General features: G+C 44.3%; 1 protein-coding gene across 6 annotated transcripts in view; it reads right to left on the bottom strand.

The window, feature by feature from the left end:
- LOC140636492 (uncharacterized) overlaps positions 1-24,728 on the bottom strand; it is a 92,123-nt gene that overhangs the window by 19,864 nt on the left and 47,531 nt on the right. For 2 of the 6 annotated variants that reach the window (XR_012033683.1, XR_012033682.1), the window contains one exon: positions 6,667-6,832. The exons of 2 other annotated variants lie outside the window; for them this stretch is intronic. The gene's annotated coding sequence lies outside the window, so the exon portion shown is untranslated. Of the gene's footprint in view, positions 1-6,239; positions 6,833-22,904; positions 23,112-24,728 lie in introns of those variants that run through there. 2 more of the 6 variants (XR_012033681.1, XR_012033685.1) reach the window with 2 other exon arrangements.

A 24,728-nucleotide genomic window follows, 5' to 3' on the forward strand; every position in this document is an offset into this window, starting at 1 on the left:
GCTTTTATTTTTAAATACTGTAATATTCATCTTTCCCCCCGTGCTTCTGATTCTTACAAGAGTAGCATTCGTTGGAATAATACAAAGGTGTTTGGGAAATCGGCAGTACCTTTCAGATGAAGAAATGAGAAAGGTACGGGTCATGATAACTCTCCTTTGAGTTGGGGGGGGGATCTGCGGGAAAGGTCCCCTTTACCAGGAGGTACATCAATAATGCCAAGAGCCTCGCCCAGTTCATAGAGCTGGTATTTGGGGAGGCCTTGCACCCAGGCAGGAGAGCATCTTCCTAACTTTGTTCTGATTTGTTCCATTTTCTATTGGAAAAAGCTTTCAGATAGAGTCACAGGATACTTGGTGGGAGCAGGGAAGCTTCGGGGGGCCCTGGGCACTCACGAGCTGCCCACTCACCCCCCTGTCAGGCACCACAACCCCTCCCTCTGTGCCTGTGCATTTGCTCCCAAGTCCTTGTCCTTAGCCTCAAGCCAAACAGGTGGGACCCATGAGAGGGACACTCAGTGTCGCTGAGATCCCTATCTCACTTCTCAAGGAGCATAGGAGCGTGGGTCCCGTCCTGTTCACCAGGGTGTTTAAGGAAGTGATATTCGAGCCTCTGCTAAACAAGGAGAGAGTCGTGGACCACGGTGGACCTGGGCCAAGGTGACCGTGCGCTGGGCCGGCCTGCTCTTTTCCAGAAACACTCGAATGGAAGGAAGAATCGCAGCCCCCCCAGATCTCCCAGCACTTGTAACTGAAACCACGAGGGCACCCATGTCTTGTCCCTGGCCTGACCTCCCTCTGCCCCCTTCGCCAGGAAGGCGCTGATGGAGGGGGGGACGAGCGAGAGAACTCAGGCCTGATGGATCCCATTAGGCTTAGTGTGCAAAGCAAGTTGAGATGAAGTAGCTGCTCTGGTATGCGTCCAAACTGCTGTTCTATTTTTAGCCTCCCCCGCGTGCTTCTTAGCCTCGCACTGAGCGCCTGGGCACCTGGATCGGCAGCAAAACGTGGAACTGAGCCACTCATTTGTAAAACTGGAAGGAAGGAGGCCATTGATGCAGGGCTTGTTTATCGCTGACAGCGAACGGGGACCTGGAATGTTAATGAGGACGGCTCTCTGAAGCGTGCCTCGTGGTTAGCCAGGAGTTCAAAGGAGAAGGGAGCCTCAGTCGTCCGCCCAACAAATGTAAACCGTTGATAGAGGGAAGGAGAAATCAATTATGCTGTCGCAGGCTTCCATGTCATTGTGTCGGAGTTGTTAGGAAAGGTAGGACAAGGACCAGATCTCAAAAGGAAACAAAGCCACATGGCCTTGAAGTATAACGAGTTTGCCATGGCAACTGATGGAAATGAGCCTCCCGGGCACTGAGCAGGTGTGTTATCTTACAGAATAAACATACTTCTCTCACTCCCCGGTTTTTATAATAAAACCTGTGTTTGGATTACTTTCCCCTCCTCTTTGTTACCCGGAGAAGTTGGCGGTCGCTCAATCAGCCCAAGGCCCTGGTGGGGGAAACGTAATCAGTGTTATCAAAAGGGCTGCTCTGGAAACGCTGGCGTGGGGCCTGGCCGGGGCGTGGGCCGCTCGGCAGCAGCTGGGCCGCAGGTACCCGCCCGGCCTTTGCCACCTGGCAGGCGATGCCCCCCAGAAGGTTCGCGCACCCATCGGGCCGGGCGGGGAGGCCGGGGCGGCTGGGCTCTCGTGCTGGCGGGGGCCAAAGGAGGAGGAAAGGAGAAAAGCGTTGAGGTGGGGCTGCGGCCTGACCCATTTGCAGCATCCTGGGGCCGCCGGGACGCGGGCCAAGGCCTTGAGTTCGGGGATTAACTGATTCTATCTTCCAATCTGTTGTTCTCTACGGGGCTCAGTTGCTCAGAAACTCGCAGATTGGCCGCCTCCCTGGGCTTTGGACCCCCCTGGGATGGGCTGGGCCGTGGAAGGTGCTCAAGCCCAACACGGGCCCCAAACGTGGAGGGTCTCTAAAATCCTCCCCGGCTCCAACGAGCGGCTGACCCTCTGTTACTGTTACAACGCCCGCAAGGAGCGGCAGGAGCACAGGCCCACTTTCATTGTTCCCACCTTGTCACCACGAGAAAACCTCTCCTGTTCTAGCTTCGTCGGCGTCCCAGCCAGGCCGCTCATCCACCGCAGACTCCGGGAACACGGGACTTTCTAAACCACGCGTGCAAAATGACCCAGCTGGGGAGAACTCGGGCAAAGCCCCCGAGCTGACAATTGAGCGGCTTGTGACCCCCTCCCTGCCCCTGCCCGTGCTCCCGCTCGTCCTCCCCCAGGGTGCTCCCGCCCCATTCGTCAGGCCCCAGGCCCCCAGACGATGCCCTGGTGGCCCCTTCACACGTCACCTTCCCTTTGACCCTAATAAATAAATAAAATAAATTTTAAAAATGAATGTCTGGAGAAATAATTTAAGCTCTGGTGTCAGTGGTGGGGAAAGTCTCATGCACTACCCCCCCCCCCCCCCCCCCCCCCCAGCAAAAGAGCCTCACAAAGTTCAGGCGCTAACCCGTGCTGGGCGGTGACTGAAGGCGGGGGGGTCCCAAACCGGGTGGACAGGGGCCTTTCCACATCCACCTTTTTTAAAATTCAAGATTCTAAACTAGGTCTTTGGCTACCAGCATGCAGTTATTCATTGAAGAGGCACACGAAGCAGAAGGCGGCCCAGGGTGAGCATGAAGGTTCTGGTTCCACACCTACCATTTCTGATGAGATGGTTATTCGAAAGCTGGTCCCAGACAGTTTACACGCAGTGGGAGCTAAGCAGCAGCCAGAGCTCAGCAACCGGTCTACAATTAGTTATTAAATGCCTACTGTGTGCAAGGTACTATGCTTGGCACAAAGATGGGTGATATACGCTCTTGCCCTCAAATTTTTTAATATCTCGGATGTGGTGGGGGGGCGTCTGCCTGGGTAGCTCCGTCGGTGGAGCATCCGACTCTTGGGGGGTGAGATGAGATGGAGGCCTTCATGGGGCTCTGTGCTCAGCAGGGAGTCTGCTTCCCTCCCTCTCCCTCTGCTTCTCCCACTGCTTGAGCGGGAGCCTATAGGAGCGCGCACTCTTCTCTTTAATGAATAAATAGATCTTTACAAACTAAATGAAGAAATCAAAGTAAAATCTGGGATATAGACAAAATTATTGAAAACCCAGGATAGGATGTGACACGTGAAAAGACCAAATCAAGACAGCACACGGTAAATGCTTAGCGAGGGGGCAGCTGCCCCCATTCCCTGACCCTCACTATGACCCAGGACTGAGCCCACATTCATGCAGTTTCAAGGTCAGATCCTCCAACAAGCCGATGACTGGATGTTTTTCCGAATAAGCAGAAGACTTGCTCATTCCTCCTCCCCCCACCGATTATAATTTTCAAAAGTCCCCCTAAAATCCATCACATGGATGAGATCGAAGATGAGGGGACACGATGTAAGAAACAGGAAAGTGGAGAAGCAGTGCGGGACGAATGTCTCCAGCGGCGAGGATGCAGTCTGCAGGGCCACCCGCGCTCTAGAGCAGCCCGAGCCGGGAGGGGAAAGGCAAGGACACGCTCCTCACCCTGCACCCTCCCCTGGCCTGGGAGGGCGGCCCCCGTAGGCGCTGGGACCCACTGGGAGGCAGGAACTGGGCTTCCACCCTCCGCCGGTGGGAGTGGGAACGAGTGAGGCCGAGGCTGGAGGCTAACTCTACAGACAACCAAGTGGGAAAGCAGAAAATGGTAAATCGCTGAAATGGGCAAGGACGCCCTCTCCATGAATGAACATTGGCGCTGTCCAATTTCCCGAGCGAAGGATGTGGCGGGAGCGCTGAGCGCGCTGGATCTGTCTTAACAAGCTTATTAGCAAGCGTCTTAACGAGGGTGTCCCTTGCACCGAGTAGCTCTGCCGTCCAACCTGAGCGTGGGCCCCGGTCACTTGAGGACAATCGTGTGACCTTAGGCATGTTACTTAATCTCAGCTCTAAAGTCAAGACGACAGAAAGGGTTCCCAGGAAGACTGTCAGGATAAGGTAAGACGGATGATAGAAATCTAGAACAGCGCCTGGCAGGTGGTAAGGACTCAGTGAATGTTCCTTCCTTGCCCTTTCCTTCTTGCTTTCTCCCTCACAACCGGTGATTACTTATGGGGACTTGGAATATTTTCCTATTTCTGAAAAGTAAAAGAGCAAATCCTAACCCCCCCCCCAAAATAGAGAGAGAGAAAGAAAGGAAGAAAGAAAGAAAAGAAAGAAAGAAAGAAAGAAAGAAAGAAAGAAAGAAAGAAAGAAAGAAAGGAAAGAAAGAAAGAAAGAAAGAAAGAAAGAAAGAAAGAAAGAAAGAAAGAAAGAAAGAAAGAAAGAAAGAAAATTTAGTCTCTCGTTTTAAAAATGAAGTCTTAGGAGAGTCAATAGATGAGCTTTTAAGCTAAAAAACCCTTCCATCTAGTTTTTCAGAGGAGATAATTAGTTTGTTTTCTTACTAAGGCCTGGACCACAGCAGACTCCCAGACCAATCACGGCTTCTGGAAACGGCCTTCCTCCCTCTGTCAGGTTGCTAAGGAGCAAGACTCTCGGCAGCACTGGCTGGGATGATGAAAGGTGTAACATCTCAGATTTGGCAGTGATGTTTGACTTTAAAGGAAACTGACTTTAGAGATTCACAATGGGCCCTCAAAAATAGGATAATGGATTTGAAAAACTTTTGAAAAGTAATTTGAAAGGCAGTATTGTGTTCATATTACACCTATTATTAAGAAGGAGATTTTGAATTCAGGTCGGGAAAACTGCTACCCTCTCCCTTGGCTCTCCTTTCTCAAGAAATGAGGTATCACTGTCACCTCCAAAACAGCCCACTCCTCGCTATCTAGCCTGGAAGGAAAAGTGGGGAGAGTTGGGTAATCAAACATTTAAATTGAAACATAGTTGCCGTATTGATTAGTGTTTCTCAAACCTTTTCTTTTTCCCCCACAAAGGAATAAGTTCTCTTTGAAACTTCTCCCATGTTGGCTTAAGCAATTTTCATTATATGGTTCCTTAAATATGTACCAATATGCAATCAGGTATAAATGTTTTTTGTACTCGTAGCTCACTAAAAGCTATGAGAATACAGAATGAAAAAGTTCTAGAGATCTGCACGACAATGTGAATATACTTAACGCTACCAAACGGTACACTTAAAATTGGTTAAGATGGTGAATTTTACGTTATGTGTTTTTTACGACTTAAAAAAAACTATAAGAGCAAGTCAAACTTACAAATTAGATAAAATTGACATCACGGGATAAATTCAAATAACAGTAATGTAGTGTAAAAGTGGTAACATTCTGCTGAAACCAATTAGCCAAAATTGGGTTTAATTTATACATGTCATCATAAAACCATATGAAGATGCTTTTTTCCGCATTTTACCTTTCTTTTTTTTTTTTTTCGCATTTTACCTTTCAATTGTTCACTTAAATATTTGATGGCGAGAGTGACGGACAGTCTGACTCACAATCATTCTCGTTATTATAATTTTTCCTCCCATTGGGTTACTCGTTTGAAAACTATCAGTTGATTATTTTCGTTGGTCCAACCGATTTAAAAATGGTTTGCTCCAAAATATAATCCTGATAAATCATTTTTTAAAAAAGCTCCTAACAAAAAGTCCTTCAAGGAGAACATTTGCAAGCTGGTGGTATGTCATACAAACACGGAATCAAACCAACACATCTGCTTATAATCTGAATTAAGTGACTGCTTTTCCTGACTTCTTTTGAATTCAGCCTATGTTACCATGAGACCTGTAATGACTCAATTTTCTCTCCATTTTTCTCTCTTTGAACTACTGTAAAACTTCATTTATGCTGGTGCCACGATTCCTTTGGCCTTCACTTTGCATGAACGCATCATTTGTGGGTTAAGCCAGCCCAGCTCCTTTCTCATTAGCCTGTGACAATTAAAGTAGCATGGCTATGTTTGTGATGGAAAATCAAAATTAATTTATTAAATACATTAAGAGACTCAACTTAATTGCATCTTACCATTGAAAAAGAGCAACTTTGCCTTCCTAATTAGTCAGATAATTCACTATGATTTTCATCAAACAGAAAGCAAGATTTTTTTTTTTTATTTTGATGTCAGGAATGCCAATCTAAAGATCACCAACTCATCAGAAGTTGAATACGGCCACATAAGCAATCACGTGGTGCCAATCCAATTTTAAACACAAAGCACCGACGCTAAGAGTGTGTGGCTATAAAATAAACATCTCAGTTGAACCAAATAAGCTTATATTTTATTATCTAAGTGTTTCTAGATTGTTGCTGAAATGAAAACAGTATTTGATGGACCGTCAAAAATATATACAGAGACTTCTATAGTTTGAGGAAAAACTGATATGTAGAGAGATAATACAAATCTTTTCAGAATTAGAACACCAGAAATTTGGGGTGAGGAGGGCATCTTCATGAGAGGGAGGCCTGGTGCTGGGTGTTGGGCCCAAGCCACTCAGGCAGGGGGAGGAAGGGGTGCATTCCTGCAGAAGGTTGGCTTGGCTCAGTGTCAGAACTAAAGCAGGCTGAGTGGATGGCCCAGTGCAGGTTGCTGGATCCCAGGTGGGTTGAGGATTGGGAATTGGGGGTTGGGGGGCAGCTCAGCATGGGGCTTCAGAGCCTGCACAGGGTAAGGGGATTGTTCTTACCAAGGGAAGCCTCATGTAATGGGGTGTTTGAGTCCAGGCAGGGTGAAGAGGACATCCCTGCAGAGAGATAACTCAGCATAGAATTTCAGAGCCCAGGACGGGTGAGAAGAGTCATCTGTAGGAAGGTGGTCCAGCATGGCTTGTTACAGCAACACAGGTGTGCTAGCTAATAACACACAACAAGAAGGATACAGCATCACTTCCATGGTGTTCTTGACAAAGACATAGAACTTAATCATGAGAAAACATCAAAAACAAATGGAAGGACATTCTACAAAATGACTGGTCTGTAGTCTTTAAAAGTGTCAAGAATAGGGCACCTGGGTGGCTCAGTGGTTGAGCATCTGCCTTTGGCTCGGGTCGTGATCCAGGGGTCCTGGGATGGAGTCCTACATTGGGCTCCCCCCAGGAAGCCTGCTTCTCCTTATGCCTGTATCTCTGCTTCTCTCTGTGTGTCTCTCAGGAATAAATAAATAAAATCTTTTTTAAAAAAGTGTCAAGAATATAGAAGTCAAAGAAAGAAGGAGGAAATATTCTAAACTGAAGGAGACTAAAGAGTTATGAGGAATAATTGCATCATGTGGTTCTGAACTAGAATTCCTTTGCTGTAAAGAACATTATTGGGCCATGGAGAAACTTGACTAGAGTCTGTCTGTTAGACCCCAATGTGTCAGTGTTAATTTTCCAATTTTGCTGTTTGGACTGGAGTTCTAGAAGGAAATGTTTCTGTTTGAGGAAATGTGTGCTATGATATTCAGCAGTGATGGGGGGAATCAGATTGGCAAGGTCCTTTCAAAGAGGGTTTGGGGAAGAAGGGTCTTTGTACCTTACAACCTTTCCGAAAATCTGACATCGTCTCAAAATTTAAAATTTAATGATACGATGTTAAGTTAAAAGGATAAAAATCTACTATGAAGTATGACCAGCTATGGAGAAATATCTTGCAAAATAGTAAGAATTCTCATATGGAGCATTTATTATGTGTCAGATACTGGGCGAAGTAGTTTGTATGTTTTATCTCCTTTAAATTTCACACCAATCTTACAAAGTGGGTGTTACTAGTTTGTTTTATAGATGAGGAATCTGAGGCTTGGAGAGGTTAAGTAACTTGCCCAGGTTCTTAACTAAACTATTGTACTGCTCAGAGAAAAGATTGGGAAAAAATTTCTAAAAAGGTTATATAGGGAATGAGATCCCTGAATGGCTCAGCAGGTTAGAGCCAGCCTTTGGCCCAGGGCATGATCCTGGAATCCAGGGATTGAGTCCCACATCGGGCTCCCTGCATGGAGCCTGCTTCTGCTCTCTCTCTCTCTCTCTCTCTCTCTCATGAATAAATAAAGTCTTTAAAATAAAATAAAATTCTTTTAAAAAAATAAATAAAAAATAAATTAAAAGATTATATAATCTAAGGCATGGTCTTAAGCATGGTCTAAGGACTAAGGCATGGTCCTCCTCATATGGGTCACTTGGGCATGAAGATTATTCTCAGTTGAAGGCAGTCAAGGCCCTATAGGCTCAAGAGAAGCCTTTGTCCCTTCCCTAACTACATAGAAGAATCTAAACTGGGGGTCCTTCCCAGAGTAAGGGTTATTAGCAGAGATAAATTTTACCTGGGTGACCCATCTGTACGACAGGGCCAACATCTAATTACCAATCGTCTGCTCTTCTTATCACCCTGTGAAGTACACTCCTTTCCTCTGAAGTCCCAGACCTCTACCCACTTCTTAGATCAGAATGACAAAAATGGAGACCTCATTTTGCCCGCCTTTGGAATTTCCATGTCTGTGTGGATTCCTTGTACGTATGCTATTAAATTTGATTTTCTCCTGTTTATTTGTCTTGTGTTAGTTTGATTCTTAGTTTGGCTAGAAGGATCATGGAAGGTGACAGGAATTCTTGCTTCCTGACAATTGGAAAAGTTCGAAACAGAACTGCTACTGGGCAGTGGGACTATGAGTGACTTTTAGTGTTTCCTTTGGTCATTTTCAGGATTTTCCAAAATATCTACAATGGCATGTTGCTTTTGCAATTAAAAAAAAGAGAGAGAGAGAAAGTTTTCATTTTAAAAGTAAATTTTAAAAAATAAAATAAAAAAATCCTTTGTTATGGAGCAATGTTGTAAAAATGCTGATTATTCACTACCATATTGAATAACCCAAACTATAAATGTTGATATTATCTTTTAGTAGTGGTATTATCGGTGACTTTCAGTTTTAATTTTTCGCTTCTCTGTAATTTATTGTTTCCATAATTAATTCATTCTGCAAATACAGAACATTTGCTATGATTTATTTTTATAAGAAAAAAAATTTTTAATGTATTATAGAAGTCCAAAGTCATAAATTTTATTCAAAAAAGCAGAAAGGAAGGATATGTATGCTTAGAGAAAGACTGGGCACCAAAATATTAATGGCAGTTATGTTTTAGTGGAAATTCTATCTTTTAAAAATACTTTTCTATGCTTTCCCAGTTTTCAAAGATATGAATTACTTATATATTCTATTCATGGCTGTGTCTTCAGTGCCTAGAACCTTAGAAGCACTGGCATACGCATGGGAGTTCAAGAAGATTTGTTGAATGAATGAATGCTTTTGAGTGCAAATACTCCAACTATACGGTTTTTAAAAATATCATTGACCTTTACTTATTCCTTCCCTTATGATATTTGAAAACTTTGCATTCAACCTGTGGTCTCTTCTGCTGGGAGTTCTAGGGCCATTCACTGGGTGGTAGCGATGGAGAGAGCCATGTTACAGGAAGACAGTGTGAGCAGAAAGAGGGGTCACACCATTCAGAAGAACGTCACAATGTTGTTTTGTTAAGATTTCTACTCAAATGATTTCTCAGAGGATTGGGGGTGACATATCACCATACTAGTGTCCACTGAGGATAGACCTCATGTTGCAATAAGTGGGTTTCTTGGAGTGATATCTAAGGTTCACAGCAGAATGAGGGGGTGGGATGAGGTGAGGATGACTCAATCATAAGCTCCTTTTCTGCTTGTAATTATGAAGTTCGTTTCTCTGGTTTTACAAATGAGCTTGGATCACAAACCTCAAGGGACAGCACGTATCTGGCCTCTGTGGGGAAATAAGTCCCTTAGCTGATGCCTAACTCAAGCTGACTGCCCAGGATTCACATCTCCACTTGGCTGTCCAACTCTCAATTCATTTATGGAGGAGATTACACACTATGGTGATATTGCCAAACGTGAAGGTTCTAAAAAAACCACACAAGGTAATCCTCATGTATATCCAGGGATTTCTAGAGGAGACAAAGCTTTGAAGTCATTCCAGAATCTTCTCTTTTAGCAATACGCTGGCAAATTCTGTTGGTTCTACCTTCAAACTCTACCCAGAATCTGACCATCACCCAACCATCCCTTACCTCACTTGGATTATTGAAAAAAGCCTCTTAACTGCTCCCTGCTTGGACCCACATAGCAACCATAAGTATCATTTTAAAACCCAGTTCAGGCCATGTCTTTACACAAAAAATTGCAATGGCCACAGCCCATGTCATAGGGCGCTACCTGGTGTCCTACGACCCTGTGACCTCTCTGACCTAATTTCCTACAGCTTTCCCCTTGCTCACTTCATACTAGCCACCTCAATTTGCAATCCCTCACACATGCCAGGCGCACTTAGCCTGTGCTGCATCTTCTGCAGGAAGCAGTCTCCACCCCCACCCAAATGGCTCTCTCTTTCTCTCTCTTTTTTTTTTTTTAATTTTTATTTATTTATGATAGTCACAGAGAGAGAGAGAGAGGCAGAGACACAGGCAGAGGGAGAAGCAGGCTCCATGCACCGGGAGCCTGATGTGGGATTTGATCCCGGGTCTCCAGGATCACGCCCTGGGCCAAAGGCAGGCGCCAAACCGCTGTGCCACCCAGGGATCCCTCTCTTTCTCTCTCTTAAACTCATATGTCACCTTATCAGACAGACCTTTCCTGACCCTCTGGCCAAGCAGAAACCACCTATCCATACACCATCTCCTCCACTTTGCTTTTTAGCTTCGCAGCAATTGTTACCACCTGGGCCAGTTCTGTGCACAGAGCGTGTCTGAGTTTCCCAGACATTTGGCATGACTGCACTTCCTGGCCCTTTGAGGCTGGATGCGGCCGCGTGACTTGCGTTGCCCGGTGACATGTGAGGAGAAGTGCCATGTGTCACCTTCAGGCATAAGCGTGAAGGCCCAGTGTGTTACTCACTGCTCCGGGAGTGGTTCTCGGGCGACCCAGGCTCGGGGCCAGGGCGCACACAGCCCCAGCCCACCTGCAATGAACACGCAGTGCCTGTGAGAAAGAAACTATGCTTTTGAGCCACTGAGATGGGTTGATTATTGCCACAAATAACCAGCCTATCCTGACCGACACACTCTGACATCTCACGTATTGGCTTACTGCCTCCCCCCTCCCCTTCTAGAATGTACTTTTTTTTTTTTAAGTGATGCCAGGACTGTCTGTCCACTGTTTCACCTCCAGTGCCTGGATCAGGGCCTGGCACAAGGGAGGGGCTCTGGGAATATTTGTCGTCTGACCGAATGAGTGATGACCGGGTTGCACCGCCTGGAATAGGAAGCTTTAGCGAAGACAGGCGAGTTAATCCTGGCCTCACCTAAAGAGCCTGCATGGTGCCTGCCCTGAACGTGAACCAAGCTGCCCGGCCTCGAGAGCAGAAGTGCAGCTGCTGCTCTCACCGGGAGCAGTTTGCACGCACAAACCGCAACACAGCGAGGCACAAGAGCCCGGAGAGCAGCTAAAGTCACAAGGCCAATGGAGCTCTGGCCCATGGCCGAGGGGACTCGGCGACAACCATAAGTAACAAGCATCAGCAGAGTCAGTGTCGGTGCTGAATCCCAGTGCTGCTCCCTTGCCCGCGTGGACACTAGCGCTTGCGATGCACCGGGCTTTGGAGCACCGGGGTTTGATCTGCCATCATCACAAACCGGCATGTGAGCCCCTCTCAGGACTTTTGCAAAAAGCTGTGTGTGCTTTTGTGAGCTGCTTTCTTTTTCCGTGCTTCCTCCTGGTATGTCTGAATTTGGACGGGGATAATGCGTTTCCTGTATCATGCAGCACCGCACAAGGAAACTCATTGTGTCCCTGCAGAGGAAGAGTACATCTGTAAGTAGTTTTTAAGAGTCTACTGAAGGATCTTGTTAGGGTGACTTATTCTCCCAGTTGCATTTGGTTGATGGAGTGGGTCACGTGACTGCCGTGCATAATGAACCGCTTCAGCTGCTGCCAGTGGGAAGCGCAGCCTATAAAACACGAAATCTCCTGGCCTCATTGAGGGCATGGCAAGCTGATCACATGAGAGAAGCCTGCCTCATTCTGAGCTGTCATTTCTTGCTGCCGCACACAATGCAGCAGTGTTGCTAGGCTTTTGCTTTTACGCTCCCCCAAAGTAACTGCCTCTCCAGCTTACTCCCAATTCACCCCAGAAAGGTGCTTCTTTCCGCACGCAATACCCTAAAAAGCCGACATTATTAGGATGTGCAAGTCATCATCTATTAAACCACACATGCAAAGGAGTCTTTATGTTGTGTCGTTAAAAAGGGAAATGTATTTACATCAGAGAGTAGGATTGGTGGGTTGTTTTTTCTTTTTTCTTTTTTTTTTTTTGTCTGTCTCTTCCCCATCTCTTTTCCTCTCATCCTTTTCTATATTTGTTTTCTTTCTCTGTTCCATTACTTATTTCTTCCTCTTTATTCTCATTGGTAATTCCCTAATGACTGCAATCATAAGGGATGTAATTTGTCTCCCATTCTCCATGGTTGGTAGAGAATGGTGATGTCCAAGCCAAAAAACACAAATGATGAGCCTATTCCAGGAGTGATCCAGCTTGCAGCTCACTCTGGATGCTTGTGAGTCACTGAGGGACATATAGTGAATGGAGAAATAAAACCCCAGCTTTCGATAGGATAATAGAAGAAATCATGAAAAAGGCTGTGTCAGTTCCACTGGCTTCTACCATAAAGTGTTCACACGCATTCACCACTATGCGAGGCACTGTGCAGGGAGCTGAAGAGAACATGTGACCCTTGACTTGGAAAAAAGTTAGTGACTCAATGATGGTGTACATGATATATCCAAATGCCGTGGCAGCTGCACACTTGAGAGGGCTTTGGGTGGTCCCAGAAGGAAGACCTCAGTGAGGACTTAGGTTGTCAGGCAGGGCTTTGGGCTGGAAGCAGGAACTGAGCTAGACCTTGAAGGACAGGTAAGGTTTAGGATGCCATCAAAAGAGCAATATACTGGGATCCCTGGGTGGCGCAGCGGTTTAGCGCCTGCCTTTGGCCCAGGGCGCGATCCTGGAGACCCGGGATCGAATCCCACATCAGGCTCCCGGTGCATGGAGCCTGCCTCTCCCTCTCCCTCTGCCTGTGTCTCTGCCTCTCTCTCTCTCTCTGACTATAATAAATAAATTAATTTAAAAAAAAAAGAGCAATATACTGTATGATAAAGAAGTCAAGAGTGCATGACATCTTGATCGAATTCAGCTGTCTGGGGCACCTCACTTCATATCCCTGGTTCCCCCAGTAACCATACATGGCAGCTGTGCAGGTTATCTCACGAATGTTAGCAACAAATAGTCATCAGGTGTTAGCGTAGGCAATTAATCACAACATAAAGTACCAAGATGTCACAGCTGTAAGCTTTAAATTGATGATGAAGACAGCAAAATTGTTTTATATACCAATGAGTGTCATGGATTAAAAGCGCTGCTGAACTTAAAGAAAATAGAAAACATAATCTGGGAAATGAAAGCTTACTCTTCTTCTAGTAGAAAAACAGCTTACAAAACTTCTTTTGGAGACCTTTAAATATGTCAGATTTGGCTTCAGCAAGTTGAGTGAATTTTCCTTTGTTGGCAGAAAGCTGGCACTGGGGCACTACAGAAACCCCCCTGGCACCTCAGCTACTTCCTTCTGACTTTGATGCTGGCTGGCAGCCCCGGGTGAAAATCCCTGGCGCTCTTCCGCAGAGGAGTGGCAAGACTTGGCAGCAACTGTTGTGTTCACAGAGAGTCGGGAGTGATGTGTTCTCAGGGTCAGCGAGGGTGGGGGTGAGAGGCGGCTCAAGGCCAACAGTTTGACTTCCTGACCCTTCCAGAAAAGTATAGCACTCTTTAATTTATTCCTAATTGGAATATTTTGCTGTGGTTTTCCTGGCCACAAAACATGCCCCTTTAACCATTTCTTCTCAATAGACCTTTGTTAGATTTGATGTCATTGTTTCCGTATCAAAATAACTTCCATGTAAAAGTCAGTACCAAAAATGCCCCGTATTCCTGTTCCCCATAACTCAGTAATATGGTTTCTGAGGTTCTTGAGGCCAGGATGTTTAGGTCTTTTGGTTCTGAGGGTTTGGAAGGAAAAATTAAGTAGACTTTATGAAAAATAGAAAACCCTTTGGGACCATCTCCCTCGTTCTGAATGTGCGTGTACATGCACATGGTTGGCGTATGCTTGTCTGCATGCATACACACACATCCTCACACATCCCCTATTTTATTGAAAAATACTATGACAGAAAACTTTAGTCTTTAGGTCCTGGTTGCAGCCCTTCACTGATGGGCACCTGAGAAGCATATGTTTGCAGGCAGCTGGGGGTAAGGCTAAATGGTCTGGCTACAACAGAAAGTGAGGTTGAGTTGATGATTCTACTGGGAGAGATTTTTTTCCCTGTGTTTTCATTCCCAAACTTTGTCACCCCCGCTGCCTAAGGGACTGAAGTCATGGTAGACAGTACTCAAAAGTAATGACTCCCCAGAGTCTCTCCCTGGAAAATCAGCATGCAAAAGGCAGTTGGCCCCAGAAGCCAAGGACTCCTGGCTACAGGAGTAGAATGTTAAAGCCACACAGCAGTAAAAGAAATCTGGGTTTCCTATATTTAAAATGGTCTATTGTTTCAGTCTTAGCTTTAGTGAAATCCACAGAATAAATCCAAACTCTTGGTTTCAGAGTCTTTTTAACAGTAAGATGTTTTTGTTGTTATTCCTTACAAGATGATGAAAACGAGGTGCTGAAATTTAGATGCCTTCTGAAAATGACTTGGAATAATTATGTTTGTTAAACTGGGCAGCCCTGATATTGTCTGCTATATAAATCAACTTTCATTATTCTTTAATGACTCTTTGCAATTCTTTTTTCTCAAACTTTGCAAGCTTGACTTGTGTTCACCTTGCTGTGGAATGCTTTAAAGGGCATTTCATCTAATAGCACAGGGAAATGATAAATTATAGATGCCAAATCATATAGTAGTGATTTAAGTAGCACTGGGGTAAGGTTGTAAGCAATAAAACAAAAATTTTCCCAATCAACCTCTATATTAGGAGCAAGAAAGAAATAGCTATCTGCATAATTAAAGAGCAACATGTCAACATGCTTGTTAATATGCTAATCTTGACGGCTTTTTTAAAAAAAATTGAAATCACAAAGCAGAATACTGGGAATATTTATCAGTTTAAGTGAAGAAGTTCTGTATTTATGAATGAGTATGAGGTAATTTTGTTGTACGCGTGCTCTGGAAATGCAGATACCAAGGAAGGAAGAAAAAGGAACTCGGTCTCAATCTCTTAAGCATTTGTGGAGTCAGGACCATGAGGTGGTTAAAAGTGACCTGGGTCTAAATTTTGGCCAAGTCCCTACTAGCTGTGTGATCTCCGGCAAGGTACTTAACCTCTTTGGGCCTGTAAAATGGGGAAGATAGCGTTCCGTCCCAGGACCTCTGCAGATACTGCTCCCCTGCCTTGAAAGTTGTCCCTTGGACATTCTCATTGCTGGCGAGGCACTTCCATCCAGTCTTTACTTCAAAAACACCTTCTATGAAATTTTCTTCAGACTGCTATCTAGGATTTCAACAGCTTGACCCCACTGATATTTTATGGTCCTCTTTCCTGCCTTGTTTTTCCCCATAGCACTACTTCCTAATAATACTAGATAACTAATTTATATTGTTTGTTTTCTACATCTCCCACCAGAACCTAAACTCCAAGAATGCAGGGATTTCTGTTTTAGTCACTGCTGCATCGGTAGTGCCTAGAACTGTTCTTGTCACAGTAGCAACTCTCAATAAATATTTGAAGGCTGAATGATGTCCCTTAGTTTCCAAAAGGTAACAATTTGGGCAGCCCCAGTGGCTCAGCAGTTTAGCACCGCCTTTGGCCCAGGGCGTGATCCTGGAGACCCAGGATTGAGTCCCGCGTCGGCCTCCCTGCATGGAGCCTGCTTCTCCCTCTGCCTTTCTCTCTCTCTCTCTCTCTCTCTCTCTCTGTGTGTGTCTCTAATAAATAAATAAAATCTTAAAAAAATAAAAATGAAAAGTAATAATTCTACGGGCACCTGGCTGGCTCAGTTGGAAGGATGTGCAACTCTTGGTCTCAGGATTATGAGTTTGGGCCCCACATTGGAAGCAGAAATTACTAAAAAACTAAACTTAAAAAAATAATAATTCTATCCCACACATATATTTCCTCATTCCGAAGTTTAATGAAGTGTAATTTTTTTGCCACATAATTTTTTCTTGGTTGTGATGATGACTTTTAACCCTGAGTACAGTGACAACCACCCCTTAGAGGCCTGATAACTACATATGGAAAGTGAAAGGTGCCAGGTTAGACCACCCTGGCCATGGCGCAGCTGTTTTTCTAAGTCTCCAGCAGTTCACCTGGAGGAAGCGATGATGCTGCTTGCTGGACCTCCCTATTTCCTAGTCCTTTATCCACAGATAAACCAGGGACAAGGTCTGATTTACCCTTTCTACCTTGTCCTTTTACTAGCTAAGTGAGGATGCTTATGTAAATATGGCACATTATTTCCAAAATCTGAAGGTGTGCAAGGGCAGAGTATATAAAATACTATGAGTTCTCTCTCTCCCCCCCCTCATCCTCCTTCCCTCCCTCCCTTGATCTTCCCCTCACCCCACAAGGGTTTTGTTTTTTTTTTTAAAGTATTGCTAAACATTGGCCTGCTAAGGGAATCAGGCAGGGAGATGGAGTGTAAGATTTCCTGAATGCCTCCTGTGCTCCAGACATTACACCAGGGGCTTCACATACTACATCTAACGCATTCCCTCCACATGGTCCTACAAGGGAGATACTATTAGCCCCAATCTCTAGACAAGGAACTAAGGTGAGACCAAGGTACAGAGTGGGTGAGGGACCTGCTCGGGGCCACCTGACTAATAAGTGGCAGAGCAAGACGGAGCGTTTATCAGAAACATGACAACCACTTACATTTTCTCTTTGCCCCTGTAAGCCGTTTCCTAAGCATTAGACCAATTTGTGGGTCTTGAGCCAACAACTTCTGAATTAGAAAGTTAGTGTTCATGATGGACTTTCACAGCAGCTGAAAGCTATTGGGATCTCAGCAGCTTCTCCTCTCATCAGAGAGGCAAGGACCTACCCTGCACGCCAGGGACAGGCTGACGTCAGAGGAAGAGCGGCTGTGCCTCCCATTAGTAACCAGATGTGATCTCTCCCTCCCTCCTCATTTTACTTCTTTGATGGCACTTATGCTGCTCTGCTTTGTTTGATAAAAATGTATGTATTCATCTTATTTTAAACCCCTGGTGGGCACAAGTGCTCCCCTCTACCTGATGCCAGGTAAGATTCCACTGCCGGAAGGGGGAATAGCCCCTGCATCCAACACCAGACAATGTTAGAGTGGGAAGAGATCACCCCTTCTAATTACCTGATGCTACTAATGGCAAGAGTGAAGCCTAGCAAGGATATGTAACTTGGTCAAAGTCACAGAGTGGAGACCAGAGCCCTGGTTTTCTTAGTTCCTTAGTTTTCCATTATACTGCACTATCTCCCTTGTCTTTAAGCAGAAATACAATATGAATGGAATGTGCTTCAAGAAAAAAGCTTTAGGGGTGCCTCAGTGGCTCAGTTGGTTAAGCGTCTGACTCTTGATTTTGGCTCAGGTCATGATCTCAGGGTTGTGAGATCAAGCTCCATGTTGGGCTCCACTCTGGGCACAGAGCCTGCTTGGGATTCTCTCTTTCCTCTGCCCCTCCCACCCCCTGTAGTGTGTGTGTGTGTGTGTGTGTGTGTGTGTGTGTGTGTCAAAAAAAAAAGCTATGTGGTAAAAGCTGTGTAGGCAGCACAGGGTTCTGCAAAGACAGCAGTGGGGACAGAATAGCAATAGTTCAGGAAATAAAATAGCAATCACTTAACTAGGTTGGTGGCTGCAGAAATGGAAAAAGAAATGCAAATGCAAGAAACATCATGATATGGATCTGCTAGGACTCATAACTGATTTGGGCGATAATAAGTTCATGGGGTGATGAAAGGAAAGTCAAAGTTGAAGCAAGAGCAAGTATGGTGTAGTGGTTAAGCCGGATCTGTTTTCAAATACCAGATCCTATGTGTTTGTTTTATGACCCTCTGTTCATTCGGTAAATACTGAACACCAGTATGGGCCAGACATTGTTCTAGTCATTTGGGCTACATCAGAGAATAAAATTGGCAAAGATCCTGGAGCTTATATTCTAGCTATGTCTTAACCTTGCTAATAACCCTTTGTTTCCTCAGACATAAAGTAGAAGGACTAGTAGCCATTCATATGGTTGTTGTGAGGATTAAGTACTCAACAAATATTAGAGATCTGTATGCCCAAGTTTTGAGTCTGGGTAACTATGGTAAAAGTAATATTAAACAAATCATGAAACTGGAAGCATAAGATGGTCTTGAAGCAAGATTCAGTATGGGCATATCAAGTTACAGTCCTTTATCATCTCAAGTTTCTGATAACATATGTGACCCAGGATGGCTACAGAGTTTGGTCTGTATGATTAGTACCTTGGGGATTGGAATTTGCCTCTATGCCCCGATTCTTCTTTAAATAAAAGAAGTTGATATTATTCCCCAAATCCCGGATTCTCGAGTCTGGCCTGTGCTAGGTAGGAATAAGAAGCCTCAATGGAAGAACACTCACTGGGTGCTGCTGGGCCTGGGCTCTGTCTTGATATGCAAGAGCCCCGGGGGCGCTGGGAACCAGGTGGTGTGTGGCTGGCCCACGGGCAAAGATGAACACCCAACCGCTCCCTGAGAAGAACGATGGAGCTCTGCTATCAGTACTTGAGACTGCGCAACAAGCCATCTTCAAGAGGGCAGAGGAAACTGAAGACTCGAGGCTGAAAAAGGACTCCTGGGCAGCAAACCAACACTGATGGCAGTCGTGTGTCGTCAGGAGAGAGAGATTTTGGGGGGTGTCTACCAATTCTGCCTGGGTTCAGATGGGAAAGGAACCAAAACAGCCAACACGGTCCAAGAACACCCAGATTACCAAGCGCTACACATCTTAGCCACCAGCGATTCTAGGAGTGTGGTCCCCAGACCAGGACTATCGGTGTCACCCGGGAACTTGTTAGAAATTCAGATTCTTAGGTCCTGTCCCAGGACCTTGCTCCCAGAATCTCTGGGGATGCAGCCCAGCAATCTTTGTTTTCACAAGCATCCAGATGATTCTCTGATAGTAAAGTCTGACAGCTACTGAGACATACTGTTTAACTCTGAGTTCCCTTCCTAGCTGGTGTCTCCAGCCGCCATTGCCTGCCTCCCAAAATGTATCTTCCTTGATCGCCTCTGTGTTTCCGTATTTTCAGGGTGTTTTGTTTTTTTTTTCTATACAAGATTCTGTGAGGAGGAGAAATGATAAATAGTAGGTCCCACTGGGGCTCGAGTCAGTGAAGACCCTGAACTTTATCCTCTCACTCAAAATCTGACAAGACGGTTGCATGCAGATATTTATCCCTGTTGAATTTTCCACTTATTTTCATGCTCATTAGTAAGCTACTTCTGATTTTTTAGTCTTCTCTGTAGGACTATGAACAGAATCAAATTGGGCCTTAAACCCAAGGTGAATTAAAGGAATCATGGATAATAAAAATAAAAATAGCAGCTATAATTGAACACTCATTCCATCATAGGCACTGTGCTGTATTTTACATGACTTACTCAATCCTCTAACCACCCTATATTAAACTTTTTTTAATTAGTTTTTATTTATTTTATTTTATTTTTATTTATTTATTTATTTTTTTAGCAATCTTTACATCCAACATGGGGCTTGAACTCACTAAGAGTCTCATGCTCTTCCCACTAAGCCAGTCAGGTGCCCCTACATTAAACTCTTATTAACATATCTTACAGTTGAGATCATTGAGGCTCAAACAGCTTAAATATATTGTCTAAGGTCAAATGCCATGATGTGCATATCTGTAGGGTGAGCCCAGGCAATTTGACTCCAGAACCAAAGTTTTAGTCACTATATCATTGGTCTATTACATTAGAATCATCAGGGAGCATTCCAAAAATATTCATGCTGGGTCCCACCAGACAGTCTAATAATTTAATTGGTCTGGGTTGGGGCCCAGACAGGATACCTTTCAAAAGCATCTAGGTGACTCTACCACAGGCAGGTTGAAAACCTCAACATAACATAGTCTCCATGTCTCCATGCTTACACTAGGGTACACCACCCAAGACCAGCTGCTAGTAAGTAGTGGAGCTGGGTTCTGAATTCAAATCTGTATGGACTCAGAGTTTAGTTCAATCATCATCATCACCTTGACCAGTACTTCTACCATTTCCACTCCAACACCACTTTATATTTGAAGATTTACAATTTACACAGCATAATCAAAGACAGAAAAATATTTCTCCAGTCAGCATATCTAATAAAAGATGTTGCTTTCAAATATTTTTATGACTTCTTAAATAATCTGAAGTTGTCATCATCATCATCTTTTTCTTCTTCTTTTAAAGGTTTGGCTTGTAGAAAGTATTCCAACTATAATGGCAAAGCACTCAGTTTTCCTATGAGCTTATAAATTGAAGTGGTTCTCTGGGATAAACAAAAAATCTTTTCATCTAAAAATTTAATTGAGACCAATTCAGTGCCCTGGGAGTTAGTTCCAATGTTTGGCAAAGGTTTCTGGCACTGAGCACTGGGCCTTGGCCTCAAGCCTGCACTGGGTCACCTTACAGCTGCACCTCAGGGCTATTTGCCAAGAAGCTGGTCTCATGGCAGCACTACCCTATGGCTTACCAGAACACTGAGCCTCGATACCCAATCCGGCTGAAAGCAATTCACATGACTACAACTCTGTTTAGCAAACAACCTACAGGAGTCATCTCGTGGAACATTGTAGCTCCCTCTGACATTTCTGGAAGAAAAGAGGACTAGTTTTCAGTAGTTTGTCTAGGATCAGGGAAGGGCGATCTCAAAGTTTAATATATAACCAGAAAGTTACAGATTGATGTCACCATCGCATAAAAGGGAAAACATCTGTCACTTCCATTTGTAGCCAGGTTTCTAGCAGCTTTTTCAAAAAGGAAGAAGATGAGGAACCAGTTATCCTGGTTCAGAGGCAAGAGAGATCGGGATTTGAAATCTGGTCTTCCCACTAACCAAGTGAATTTAGGCAGAGAGCATAATCTCATTAGGCCTCAGTTTCTTCATCTATATATTAAGGTTTGGGCTCATTAAATAAATTCTAAGTATCAGTCCTAAAATTATATTTTATGTATGAATATATACTTATAGTTTTTCTAATTTGCTACAACCACTTGAAACATCCCCTTACTAGAGAAAATGTGAATTTCTAAAAACCTGAGGTTGACATTAAGGATGGAACTTAAGAACCAGAAATTGTATCTTTTTAGCTGTACGAGGCTATTTAGATAATGTACTCCAACTTGCTCATTTTATCTTCTCCCTCTCTGTCTTCTCTTTCCTTTTTTCTTTTTAAAATTCAAGAAATCTTTTTTCTCTTTTTTAAAGATTTTATTTATTTGTTCATGAGAGACACACAGAGAAAGGCAGAGACATAGGCAGAGGGAGAAGCAAGATATCTGCAGAGAGCCCAATGTGGGACTCAATCCCAGGACCGGGGATCATGACCTGAGCCAAAGGCAGATGCTCAACCACTGAGCCACCCAGGCATCCCCTCAAGAAATCTTTTCTAAGTTCTGCTGTGTACCAGGCACTGAACCAAGTGCTGGAAACCAAGACTGAGTCCTTGGTCTTAAAGAATTTCCAGTACAGTAGGCACAAGTAAGCATGTTATTAACACACAATGAAGAAAGTGCTACAGCAGAGGTGAGGAGAGGGTACAATGACAGAGGCTTAGTCTCAGGGTGGGGAAGGGGTGGGAGTCAGGCCAGGGTTCCTGGAGAAGTGACATCTAAGCTAAGACCAGGAGAAGGGCCACTTTTCTAGGCAGAAAAGCAGCATAGGTATTTAAATATTACAGGGGGAACTCTGAAATAGTGGGGAGGATTGCCCAAGGGCATGCATCTGGCCAGTGGCAGTGCTGGAGCTCAAGGCCCCAATCTCCAAATTATAGCCTTGGTTGATTGTCAATGACATGAATTAATAGCTTTTGTGGGGTTTTTTGGCTAGGTGAAACATTAGAGTGCATGCCTTTGCTGCCACCAACTGAGTTAAGATTCAGGGCTCTTTCTGGGCTCTCTAGGCTTAGGATCTCCCCTGTCTGGCTCCAGTGTCTTCATCAGTAACTCATCAACACAACCACATCACAGGCCCATCAACTGAGAAACACCACCACCAATCTGCTCTAGGGATGAGGCTCCTCCAGCTGCGGAATAGTGTAGATGGATACAGCTCCTGCTGTGACTGGTTCAGGAGACAAGTCTTGGTTAGTAACAGCTCAGTCCTATGAGGACTGTCTTCCAATATTTAAAGGGTTGTAGGAGGGATTAGATCTATGCCATGTGGGGTGAAAGGGAAGAATAAGAATCAAATGAATGTATAGGTACAGGTAAGTATATTTCCCTAAATGAAAAGAACTTGAGGCTGGATGCACTTTTAAGTAATGGATGTCCCTCCACCTAAAGTATTTAAAACAAGGCAGAATGACCATTTCACTGGGATGTTACAAAGGGGACATAGGATTTGATCTATAGAGGTCTAGTCAAATCCTTCCAGCTCGGGGCTTCTGCATTTTCACAGTTGGCGCAGGCCAACTGAGGTCTAATTGTTCTAGTTTCTTATCTATTCCTCACAAAGTATTTACTCTTAGTTCTAGTTAATTAACATTTGCGAGCACATTATTTTTTACATTTCCGAGCAAAGAAAAACTTATCGTGTAGTATGATATTTAAGAAGGCAGTTTAGTGGGGTTCCCCTCCCCCTCATAAAGCATTAATATATATATACTGCTAGGTAGTGAAACTGCTATATTTATGTGAGGAAATGGGCAGTTTGGCCCGCGTGTGTACCACACGCACCTATCCAGTCTGGTGCACGGGTACTGTTTTATTTTAGGTGTACTCTATCGCTGTCCATACATGCTGTTCACGCTATGGTCCATCGTGTGTTCCATACCCAAAGGAAACTTTATCAAGTCTTCCTTTCCTTTCTCCCACCTTTGTTTTTCTTTGTGGAAACTGTGCCACTGCTTCATTAGTCTAAAGATATGGAGAGAGAAGGGAGAGTGTAGTCAGTGAAAACTGAAGATATTACTGGCAGTTCTGACAGGTGCAATTTAGATTTTGTTAACCCCGAATTACTTTCAGAGAGCAGTGGTAAAAGATGATTTATATTGTTTTGTGAGGCAGACTCCTCTGTTAGTAACATAGTAAAATAAAACATATAATTTGTTTTTACCTGCTTTCTATGCTTGGTGCATGTAATGTGTTATAAATCAACTATATTAAAAATATTTTGTTTTAAATTAGTATTTGGATAATATATTACCTGAGGTCTAAAATATGTATGTTCTAAAACAACATAATAGCTTTTTCAAAAAAAAGAGAAAAAGAATTGCAAGCCCATTTTCTGAGCGTTCAAAATCAGACAACATTAAAAGGACCAGCCAAAATGAGCTGGCTCTTCCCTATGAGCCATGGAACATAAATTACTTTAACATGTTATGCAAAGGAACTTGTCCTGCCCTAGCTCCTATAGTCTACCTTAGAGAGAAGCTTAGGCTCAACTACACATTGAAAAAATAGAAGTTCCATAGCTGCTGCAGGTGATCCTGCACCTGGAGCAATGCGGGCCATGCCTCAGACGGTCCCTAAGCTGCTACAGGTGATCATGCACCTGGAGCAATGCGGGCCATGCCTCAGACGGTCCCTAAGCACTCTGTAGAGTTACAGGGACTGGCCTCTGCTATAGCTGTTTACTGTGCATGGGATGAATAAATCATTTTCCTCAAGGTAATCCTGCGGAGGGCTTCCCCTCAAAGAGTCACAATCATCCGGGCTCTGCATGCAACATAAAATTATGGCTTTATAGTACACTGCTATGGTAGCGTGTTGAGAAGAGCTCCACCAGGTACGCCTGGGGGGCTCAGGGGTTGGGCGTCTGCCTTTGGCCCAGGGTGTGATCCCAGAGACCTGGGATCGAGTCCCACATTGGGCTCCCTGCAGGGAGCCTGCTTCTCCCTCTGCCTGTGTCTCCGCCTCTCTCTCTCTCTCTGTGTCTCTCATGAATAAATAAATACAATCTTAAAAAAAAAAAAAAAAAAAAAAAACTCCACCAAAAATGACAAGCCGAACTTGAAGGGCAGCAGCAAGCAGCTGATAGACTTTGCTTTTTTTCCTTCCAGTTGTTCTTCATATGGCAAAAATGTTTTTATTGGTGATTTCTTTTACCGTATAGGATGGTAAAAGCAAGGGGACACCAGGCAAAGTCCCTTGCAATCAGTGCAAGGACAGAGCCTGAACTCAGGTGGGGGCACTGGTCAGAAGAGGGCAGTGGGCCATTTTGGGAGGAAGAAAAGACAACTGGGAGCAGACGAGGGGACTGTCTGCTAAGCAAGGGAGCAGATGACACAGAAGATTCTACAGCTGCTTGCTGCAGCTGTTCTAATAGCCTCTTCGGCTTCAGAATAGAGGCAAATGTGTTTAGAAATGAAAGCAAGAGGGGATAGGAAAAATGTACCTTCCATTTCTAACCAACTGGAGTATATTCTTCACAAAGCTCACTCTGTTCTCATGAGGAGGCTATTTTTAGGATTCAAATATAGGCAAAACACTAACCAGCACACTCTATGTGCTTCTTAGCTGCAAACACAATTG

This window comes from Canis lupus, chromosome 7 (assembly GCF_048164855.1).
Source record: "Canis lupus baileyi chromosome 7, mCanLup2.hap1, whole genome shotgun sequence".
NCBI classification, from domain to species: domain Eukaryota; kingdom Metazoa; phylum Chordata; class Mammalia; order Carnivora; family Canidae; genus Canis; species Canis lupus.